This window comes from Amblyomma americanum, chromosome 1 (genome assembly GCF_052857255.1).
Source record: "Amblyomma americanum isolate KBUSLIRL-KWMA chromosome 1, ASM5285725v1, whole genome shotgun sequence".
Taxonomy (NCBI): Eukaryota; Metazoa; Arthropoda; class Arachnida; order Ixodida; family Ixodidae; genus Amblyomma; species Amblyomma americanum.
Genome location: NC_135497.1, coordinates 264,391,290 through 264,402,081, shown reverse-complemented (window position 1 = coordinate 264,402,081; position 10,792 = coordinate 264,391,290). Strand labels below are relative to the sequence as shown.

At 41.4% G+C, this 10,792-nt stretch overlaps 1 long non-coding RNA gene across 1 annotated transcript; it reads right to left on the bottom strand.

Moving 5' to 3' along the window:
• Positions 1-3,935: 3,935 nt before the first annotated feature.
• LOC144096850 (uncharacterized) lies at positions 3,936-10,554 on the bottom strand. The gene is made up of 3 exons (XR_013306857.1): positions 10,305-10,554; positions 6,344-6,524; positions 3,936-4,023 (listed from the first exon to the last, which is right to left on the bottom strand). It is a non-coding gene; the product is annotated as an uncharacterized LOC144096850 (long non-coding RNA).
• Positions 10,555-10,792: the final 238 nt, after the last annotated feature.

Here is a 10,792-nt window from a genome sequence, read left to right as displayed (position 1 = left end):
AGGAAGAAGGACGCTAGCTAGATAACCTGGACGAATGTTTTCAGCTGCATGCAGCCACCGGCACCATTGCACACAAAATGTACAATAAAGTGGGTTTTACCTTTCCGAATAGAATTTAATGCTGCAAACATTTAAGTAAAAAAATTTCAACCTTCCATTCCGCATAAAGGAAAGAAAATTCCTCTCGTTTTTTCACAAGCCTCTGCAAGTACACAATTCAGTGAATCTACTCTACAAGTACTTGAATCTATCAGCACGAGACAGGGACGAGAAAAGAAACGAAACAGGCACTGACTCGCAACTGAAGTTTATTGAAGTGAACAGAGTATATACAGAAAAGCCACACACCACAAACTACACAATTACACATAAGCTACATCACAACATAAGTAAAAGATTGCCCTTAACATTCCTCTCATCTAGACAGTCCAACCCGCTGCATGTTAACGCTATGGGCAGCACACTCACACATTCGTCACCGAGTCATAAGATGTGTCTAGCCTCGATAATTTTCTGATTAATCTGCTGTGAACGTGGTGCCAAAATGCGTGTTGCCGAAAGGAATCGCTAGCAGCCTTCACATCCCTTGTAATATGCAGATAAGTTACAACCCCTACCAATATCCAAATACCTCTCATGCTCCAGTAGTCTTACATTGATACACATTCCAGTTTCACCAACATAAACCCAACCACATGATAATGGTATGCAATGCATGCAATGGTTGCAAGGCACATATATGTTGCCACGTTTCAATCGACACATGTGCTTTTCCCTAACGAAATTCACAAAATTATTAACAATTTTACAGATTGTAGACAACTTATTAGGGGCCGAACACACCATTTTTACGTCATACCTTCTGGCCACAGTTTTCAAATTTTGCAACAATCTGCAACAACACAGTCAGTCTTTTGGCATCTCACTGGCTGGCCCCAGCCTGATCATGCCAGTCCCTGCGAAGGGGTTTCAGCTTTTAACATGCTAAAGGGAAGAATGGCACAGCATCAAGTAACGAGGAAAGCAGGACAGCACACCCACACACAAGTGCCAACCCTGGAGCAGATACAAAATCCAAGAGCGCGTGCTTGACATTCAGCGTTGACAGTCAAGGAAACGAGGAAACACGGATTTGAACGCTAAAGATTGAACGAGCCCGATCCTTGGCTGCCAACGCTGAATGTCAAGTACACGCTCTTAGATTCTGCATCCGTTCCCAAGGATGGCACTTGTGCGTGGGTGTGCTCTCCTGTTGTCCTCGTTACTTGATGCTGCGCCATTCTTATCTTTAGCATGTCAGACCAACTTGCCCAATCTTATATGCTCAGCTTTAACAATTTATCGCACGCTTCTGCAATAGCATGGTTGGGAAATCATGCTTTCATTAGCCTTAAAATCTTCTCTTGGAAACCAGTTGTCACGCTGTAAAAGCATGGCTTCACCAATACCGAGCCTAGACTTGACGACGCAATGCTATCTTTCACTAGCTTAGAATCGTTCGACCAACAGTCAAGTAGCTGCTTAACACTCCTGGGTGAATATCGCTAGCACACATGGCGTGTGCAGAACATCAAGGTAAGGTTCAGAAACCGCAGCTCTTTTTGTTGGGACATTTTCTCCAAGGTAAACTTAAGACAAAGGCCTTGCTCCTTAAACAAGTTCACAATATGTACAGGTCCCACACTATCACAACCTTTGTAAAAGACCAGAAAATCATAGACGTAGCGAAAGATTTCCCCCAGCCCATGCAATTTCTTGGCAATCATTCCTTCCACCCTGCTTAAGAGAATATTGCTTAGCACAGGGGTAACCTTCGAAACGATACATTTAGCAGACTTTTGAACATATGCCGCACTGCCATACTCCACAAACATGCTCTTCACTTCAAATAAAAGGAGGCAAGTGCCAAAAAAGACTTATGTTACACACCCATTCCTAAACACGAGCTCATCGTTGTGCTCCGATATACACAATCATAAGCTTTTCACAAGATCTTCATACGGGATAGAATAAAATAGTTCTACATCGACACTAATCACAAGACAATCCGCTGGATTGTCATTCTTAAGATACTCAACCACACTGCGAATTGAGTACAAGAAATGGATCTTCAAGATGCGAAGTAGACAGATGCTTTTGCAAATAACCAGAGATAATTTTGCATGAATCCTTTTCTGAAATTTATCTGAAGAGCATGTTATTGAATAGCATTTATTTGAAGAGCATGTTTGTAGAGTAGTGCAGTGCGGTATGTGTTCTAAATTCTCGAATATGTAGTGGTTCAAAGGTTGACCTTGTGCTAAGGAATATTTTCTTGAGTAGAGTGGATAGAATAATTGTCTAGAATGTGCATGGGCTGGGGGAAAAATCTTTTGCTATGTCGATGATTTTCTGGTCTTTTATAAAGGTTGTGATAGTTCGGGACCTGTACATCTTCTCAAGTTGTTTAAGGAGCAAGGCCTTTATCTCAGGTTTACCTTGGAGCAAATGTCCCAAGAAAAAGAGCTGTGGTTTCTGGACCTTACCTTGATGTTCAGCACACTTCATGTGTGCTGGCGAGTGTTAAGCTGCTACCTGGCTACATGTCGACCATTCCAAGCTAGTGAAAGATAGCATTGCACTTTCTAGCGCGGGCTCAGAATTGATGAAATTATGCTTTCACAGCATGACGACTAGTTTCCAAGAGCAGATTTTAAGGTTAACGAACGCAGGATTTCCAAACCTTGTTACTGCAAGAGCATATGATAAATTGTTAAAGAAGCTGAGACAGTTTTGCGGCGACCGGCACAATCTGGCTGGGGCCAGCCAGCGAGATGCCAAAAGACCAGTTGTGTTACCGTATGTACATAAATTGTCGCAAAATTTGAAAAATGTGGCCAGAAGGTATGATGTAAAAGTGGCTTTCTCGGCCCCTAATACGTTGTCTAAAGCATGTGAAATTTTAAGAATAATTCTGTGAATGTGGCTCGAGAAAAGTACACGTGTAGAGTGAAATGTATATGTACCTTTTAAAATGAATGTGGTATCAAATATTATTATCTTGTAGTCTGGTTTACGTAGGTGCAACTGGAAGGTGTATGAATGTAAGACTACAGGAACACAAGAGGGTAGGGGCTTGGCTAGGTGGTTGGGGTAACTCTGCTGTACACTGCACGGGATGTGAAGTCTGCTACCCTTTCCTTTTGGCAACACGCATTTTGGCAGTAAATTCAGAGAATAAATGGGAGATTATCGAGGCTAGACACATCTTATGACTCCGTGAAGAATGTGTGTTTTGTCTATCGTGTTAACACACAATGAGTTGGACTACCTCGATCAGGGAAATGTTGAGGGCGATTTTTGACTCATGTTGTCCTGTATGCTTATCTGTAACTACATGGTTTATGGTATTGCTTGGCTTTTTATATATTCCCTGTTCACGCCAATAAACTATAGTCGCGAGTCAGCACCTGTCTTGTCTCCTTTCTCATCCCTGTCTTTCGCGCTGGTGGATTCACTGCAATGGCTCACCTCTGCAGAAATCCAAGGCATGACATTTTCCTCTTCACACTCGTGGTTCAGCGCATAATACGGCAAAGGCTTTTCAATTCCAAGGAAAATTCATGGCTCCATTGAACACTGCCTCCTGCTTACAAGACACAGAGCAGCAATCATTGTAGATTCTACCTGTGACACAAAGAGCAAAGTTTTAGTTTGAGTGGACTAAACTAGGAAAGCAGCACAATATATCTATAGCCAAATAACTGAACTGAAAGAAATAGAGGGTAGTGTAATAGTGAACACACTGATATATCGCAAGTGAGATATATGCTTAATATATTGCAATATCCAACACTGCTACCATTGCCTTAGCCAACTTCTTCATAAATAACAATAAATGCAGTATCACAAAAATACTGATAACGTACTATGTGCTATTAGTAGCAGTGCAGGTTCCATGAACAAAAAAGGGCCCAGTGCTGACTGTCGTTCCCATAGCAGCCTTGTGACCAATGGCCGGTGTAAAGGAAAGAGGAGGAATGACTGAAAAGAAAAAGAGCCAGGGGGAAGGAAAATAGGTATAGAAGGGCTTAGGATATCATAGGCAAATAAGGTTGTTTAGACAGTGAGCACAAAATAAACATTACCACACAAGTAAAGACATACAAGACCAAACATATATATCATTATGCAGAGTGGCAAACTTGATGCCATTTAGCCCAAAATATGTTTTCAATAAAGTGATTATAATTATTAATAGAACAACTGACCGAGTGAAACCATAACAGGGATGAACAAGGAAATTGTTAATATTCTGGCAGAAATTAAAAGAAGAAAATGGATCTGGCCAGGGCATACAATGCAGAGAATGAATCACCAATGGTATCTTAGGGCAACATAATGAATTTGATGGATTTTAATGGCACAAGGGGGCATCTGCGGCCAAAGAGTGCCTTAGCACAAGTTAATTTCGTCTACTCAAGGTGAAATCAGAGACCCATTTTCCAAGCATTTCATTCCAGATAAGCTGAGCACCACGCCAGGAAACAGCTTGTGCATTGTATCGCAACAAAATGAATTTCACCCTAAGGAAAATATAGCAGGAGATAGCTGATTATAAGCTCACGAGATAAGATTAGGTGATTTCTGATAGTGTGGCATGTAGCTGGTGCAAGACACAGATAATTAAACTGGAAAAGGCCATTGTCCTGAGGTGAATGTAAACTAAGCAATGAGGATAATGAAATTCGCTACACTAGAGCTGTTAAGAATCAGCTCAAGTTCCATGCTTCAAGATGATGCAAGTTTGCTCAGTGAAAAAAAATCATAAGTTCACCCAAGAATTGGTATCTTGGCGGTATCAGGCTGCAGGGGCAGATGAATTAATCCTGCCTCAGAGAAGAGCTACATAGAGCACAAAACATTTTAGGCCAGTCCTACACTGACAGCTGTTAATAACTATTTTAAAACTGTTTTTCATTGCACAAACAATAATACCAAGTTTGTGTTGGTCATGTGATTATGTTACTGAGGCTCTCCTAAAAATTCTAGCCAGAGCTAAAATACAAGCTGTCTCAACTAAGTTTTTATATCAACAATGAGAACATAAACACATGCAGATTATTCAAGTAGAAGTATTATTCTTCATGACGTGCCCTACAAATTTTAAATTATACTGAAAAGTAATAGAGTGGAGTGCTTGTGCCAAAAATACTAAACCTCAACAACAAAGAGAACACAAGATAAAGGCAACAACATATTGCCCAAAATTTAAATGTTTGACAGAACAAATATGAAAAGAAAACCTCTCCACAACTGGAACAAAACAGCGTGATACCGAGCACACATTTGAAAATTGTTTCATCCAAATCCCCAGTCTGGTGCTCCAGCACTCTTCAGCCAGCATGTCATGAAATGTACCATAGTTCTGGTAGCTGTAAAGAGTATACAGCTGATCCGGCATTTTGATATGTGAACAGTAACCCTCAATGACCACCAGGCTGAATACTTTCAAGAGGCTGTTCTAGTAACAAGACTGCAGTGAAACACTTAGCAAGTTATGCGGGCGTAATAATGCAAACCGTTAATCTGAGAGTTCGCTACCACGCAACTCTGTAGTAACTCCTAAAGTGTTGCAATCGAATGAAAAAAAGGACTGCCTATTATATAAACAAAAGTCAAGAGGCTGCAATGCAAGGCCACGACAGAAGTGCTGCAATACAGCAATAGTGATACAATGTACACTTTAAGCAACACAATGAAACATGATCTTTTATCCTTGATTATCAGAATTTAAATATTTGTTTTCCTTGCTCTCTTGCAAAATTAAGTTTAGATCGTGAAAGCGCTCGAAAAGACAAGGATACAGAAAGAGATTTCCACACAGTGCGCTTACTTCCAGTGTCTTTTTGAGCACATCCACTATCTAAACATGGTAACCCAACTAGTTTAAACGCTGTCGTTATTCCAAAATTAAGCCTTTCACAAAGTGGGAGCCCCTTTCCCCATACAAGGTGCACCATAACTAATCCAACACTTTTTTCATGATATGTTTTCTCTGAGAATAAACACTGAAGATTTTGCAATAGTACTTGTCTTTTCGATTCTACGAATGTATCATGCAAGTGTTCAATGAAATGACCATCTGCCTATCTTGATCATTGCTCAAAATCAGGATATAATGCACCATGAAGGGCAGGCTCTGCTTGATTTTTATGTTTTCCTAACGAAGCATGTATGAGCAACCCTTCTGCTGGCTTGTATGCAGCAGGTTTGTCTAGCTAGGCGAACTGTGGTTTTACTATAAAGATGAAATGGTACTTTGGAAGTGAATGGTTTTCTAAAATGCATTTAACATACATACCGGGGCTTTAACAGCGCCTGGTGTAAGCAACATCAGTGGGGGGACCGCAGGAGTGGCCTAGTGGTCCGAGCATCTGCCTCGCAAGCGGTAGGTGTGGAGTTCGATCCCCAGTGCCATCGGGTAACCAGCGGTGATACAATGGGTCGTTTCAATGGCCAGTTTAAAACTTGAAATAACCATGCTGCAATATATACAAAAAATGATTTGTGTGCTCTCTCTTACATGACATAGTTAATCATATCATAGTGTTGGTAGTACACAAAATGCATGTGTGGAACATATACATGCACTGTTTTTGTTCACATCTTACCTGCTATGTGTTGTTATGTGCTGGGAAAGCAACAGGTAATGAGCAATGTTGTGTTGCAGCCTTTCTTCTGATGGAATTTGAATCAAGTGAGGTGCAGCTGAAAAAAAATTGTTTCATACATAAGTATATTTCATGTAACACAACAAAAAGTGCACAGCCCCATCATGAGTTGTGGTTTAAACTAACAGCGAGCTTTTTACTACTCTATTTAACATATGATGCAAGTCAGTGATGCTGGAGGCACAAAACTAAATACTGTGAGGTAACAAGAGCTAATATGGACAATCATGCCTTTAAGAGATATTGTGAATATATATTTTCCTGAATGAACTAAAGTTATCCTTAGAAGCATTCAGAGGAAGATAATTTTGCTAAATGCCTTTTGCCAGAATAGGCCTTTTATGAACCAGTTGCAAATGAAAAGAATAACTTTAAGACCATGCTATGCATAGTCTAACGCCAAAGTAGTTGCATACAAGCAGTATACTATGCCCCTAGTTTTATCGTGGGCCTGTACTGCACAATTTTCATGCAAGGTAGTGGAAAGTATGTGCCATGAAACAGACCTCTGCTTGCTGAAACTGGCAAATAAGTACTGGGTTTTTAAGGCAGGAAAAAAGTTACATAGTTCCTTCTGCAGGTTTTGAACTTCAGGTTAGTTATTTGAAAAATATCAATCCCTGAACTGCAATGATTGAAGTTTTTAGCAAATAACATTTCCATTGTAACAGTGGAAACACTCTTTTATATGAGGAACGACTTTTCAAAAGCCTGCGTTTCATGGTGGCTGTCAAGTAGCCCTGATAAAGAGAAACCAGTCACGACACACAACCAAGCCCCCGTAGCACATTTTCAACTATACCCTCATGATATAGCTTTAAAGTAAGTGTTAAGCAATACAAATACAAATCCCTTGATTTCTTTCATGATTTATCACTGGTGTATACATACAAAGATAACCGTACAAGATGTGGAGTGCATCGTACAGAGAGAGTAGGCAGATGGTTTCTTGACACTCAAAAAGTGAACAAGGGAAGGAAAAATCTCAGGGTGCTTGCCGTTTCGACAAGACAACTTGTTTTCGTCTGGGGTCAACATATACAGAGGAAACTTAGAATCAAGTACAGGGTTGTCCACTCTTAGTGCGAACACGCGAGCACATGGCTGTGCTCTATGGGCCACTGTGTCTGACATTGCCACACATCGAAGTGTAACATGACACGAAGCACCACATCCAGGTGCATCTCCTCTTGCGCCATTTTGCAGCGATGAGTGGCTGCGCCACACACAGTGGACCTCTAAAGAGTGCGGCCATGCGCTCACATGTTTGCACTAAATGTGGCCAGCTCTGTACATTCCGGAATTGGCATAATTATTTGAAAAGGCCTTGCACATGGTAAGAGGTTTCCCAACCCACATTTTCCCCCTCCTTTACTGCTTTCTTTAATTTATCATTATACTTTAACCTTACGCCCTGCACCTCCTGACATCACTTCTCGGAACCTTGGCTGCCATACTCCTCCCCCTCCCCCTTCTTTTTGCCTTTTCTCCGAACCTGCCCTCATTTTCTCTTTTTCCTTCAAATTATTTTGCCCCCCCCCTGGTATTTTTTTCTGCCATGCTGCTTAATTCCTTTATCCTAGTTTTTCAGGAAAAGGCAGCCAGCCATACCAAGCCACCTGTTGCGGCTGGACATAAAGCCATTCAAGCCCCCTATCCGCACTCCATACTCCGAGATTCGTTTCTACTGAATTGGGCTTTTTTGTTTTCACAGTTTTGCAGGTCAACCGGTTAATCTTCTTTAGCAGCTATCATGCCTGGTCAAGGTTCACGCTCCCCATCGTAACGCCCTTCCCATATCGCACCCTCGTCCCACACAACAGGCCTTTCGCCTCGAAGTGAAAACCTTATTTAAACCCCACCAATGATGAACACTTTGCCAGACAAAGACAAGTCCTCTTGTCGAAACGTCGGCAAGCACCCTAAGGCTTTTCCCTTCCTTATTCAGTTTGTGAGATACCAGGGACAGGTGTTCAAGCAGCCATACCACACTAATAACCCTGTCACACGGGCACCGCAAAGGCCTTTGAGAATCATATCCAAAGGCGTAAGGAGTGCAGCTACCCGGTACAAATGTTGCGCCTTTCTCGCTAAGGGCCTTGGAGGCGAAGGCGCTCAACCGAGACCTTCGGAGCCCGAAGACGCGGCATTCGAGAAGCTGTGATCGCAGTACCATCCAAAGTCAAAAAGTAAAAGCAATAAAAAAAAATACATAAGCTAATAATGTTTGAAAACATTTTTTTCAAATACGAAAGGTGTGTCTGGCTTTGGTTTTTGTACGGGTGTTTATGTTTTATGTTCAAATTTCAAGACAGTGAAAGTGTTGCGGCAACACCGAGCGCCCATGGAGGCCAAGGCAATACACGTACAAAACCTGCTCCTGCTGATGAGAGTAGCTGTTGCAGTACTTTTAAGGAAGCAATCAGAATAAAAAATTGTCAAAGCTCAACGAATGAACAGAATACACCACTTTAATTTTAGAACACTCACTTCAGCCACCTCGAGTATAGCAGCGGGTGCTAAGCCTGAACGACTTTCACCTTTGGGCTGCACCGTGTAGCTGCATCGCTGCTCCTTTAAGCTTTCGCTCCTTTGGTGAAAAATGGTGCCTTTGCTGGAAAGGCCTTCGAGGAATGCATGTGACAGGGGTATAAAGCACATTTTTTACTGACACGAAAGACTCAGTGCCTTTAGTTCTGACAACATTCTGAATCATGCTTTGGTGGCTTAGCATATCAGAATACTGGACATGACAAAATCAGCTAATTAGTGAGGGCTATTATTTGCTATAGGTAAAATTATAACATTCTCCTAAAATAATGAAAAGAAACCACCAGCACTGACATCAATGTACAATTTGGCTGTAACATACTGACATGACAATCTAGTTAAACGTAAATTCTCTTTTCGCAGTTCAAAACTGCATGCATTATTTCTAGAAAGCGCGAAAACAGTAGCTCATACATAGTGCCAAAGAAAAGAGTGCATAATAGTACCACTTATGAGGTGTTTATCGGCAACTGCAATGAGCAAGGCTATGTTAATGGCAATCCAGAGTTATTATGTGTCTTACGAGCGCATGCACTTGGGAGGTGATAGCAGCTGTGGACGCAGCTGTCCATCGCAGTTTTCAGTCTATCGAGATAACACATGGGGTAAGGTGTTCCCTGTTTTGCTGCCGAAGGCAAAACCGTCAGCGAGTGGAGTTGCCTTGCTATTCACTGTCAATATCTACTGCTCAATGTAAAGGAAACTAGGGCATAAAACATACAGCATTTCATATTATGCTTTGGCCAATTGCAGTGAGAATGAAACAGACTAGAGACTTGCCTTATGACGTTTGCACTCTTTACTTTGCACCAGAGGAAAATAAATTTATGTACAGTTGACCTACTGCTTGCCACAGTCCTAGAAGAAATGAATCCAGGTCTCAGAAATTCTACCGAGAGAATACTGATGCTGCATGTGCATTTCTCTGAACTGTTCTGAAATATGCAGAAGTTACCAATTTTTTTACTACCTGATTATATACTGTAATCTTTGCAAGGAATATGAGGTTAACGGACTGGGAAAAAATGTCAGGAATGGTACCTTTGGTACTGGGCACTTGGACAAACAAATGACCCACTGGGCGTCCCCAGGAGCTCTGCTACCAGGCACCCCTGGCAACAGTAGTCAATTTTCCAGATCCAAAGGAGCCATGCGAATGATTGCCGAAAAGTCAAGTTTAAGGACAGCAGATGCATGAACACAAAACAGTTTTCCAACTTTGTTTCAGTGTGATAAATGGTTTCAAATGTCTAGACTATATCTGGTAGTACACAAATTATCAGAACACCATCTCCCGCTCAGAATCATCTCGAAACACATTCGACACGCAGTACCAACATGGACAGTTCGTGCTTAATTGAATCCAAAAGTTTACGCTGATCGACCAATATTACTCTAAATAGAGACAGAAAGCGCATGCACGTTGTACTGATGTTACCGTGAACATAACATGCGACGAGACGCAGGGTTACAATACAAACAAAAAACCGCTTTCAGAATTTGAGAACAAAAGGCTCACCTTCTCACAA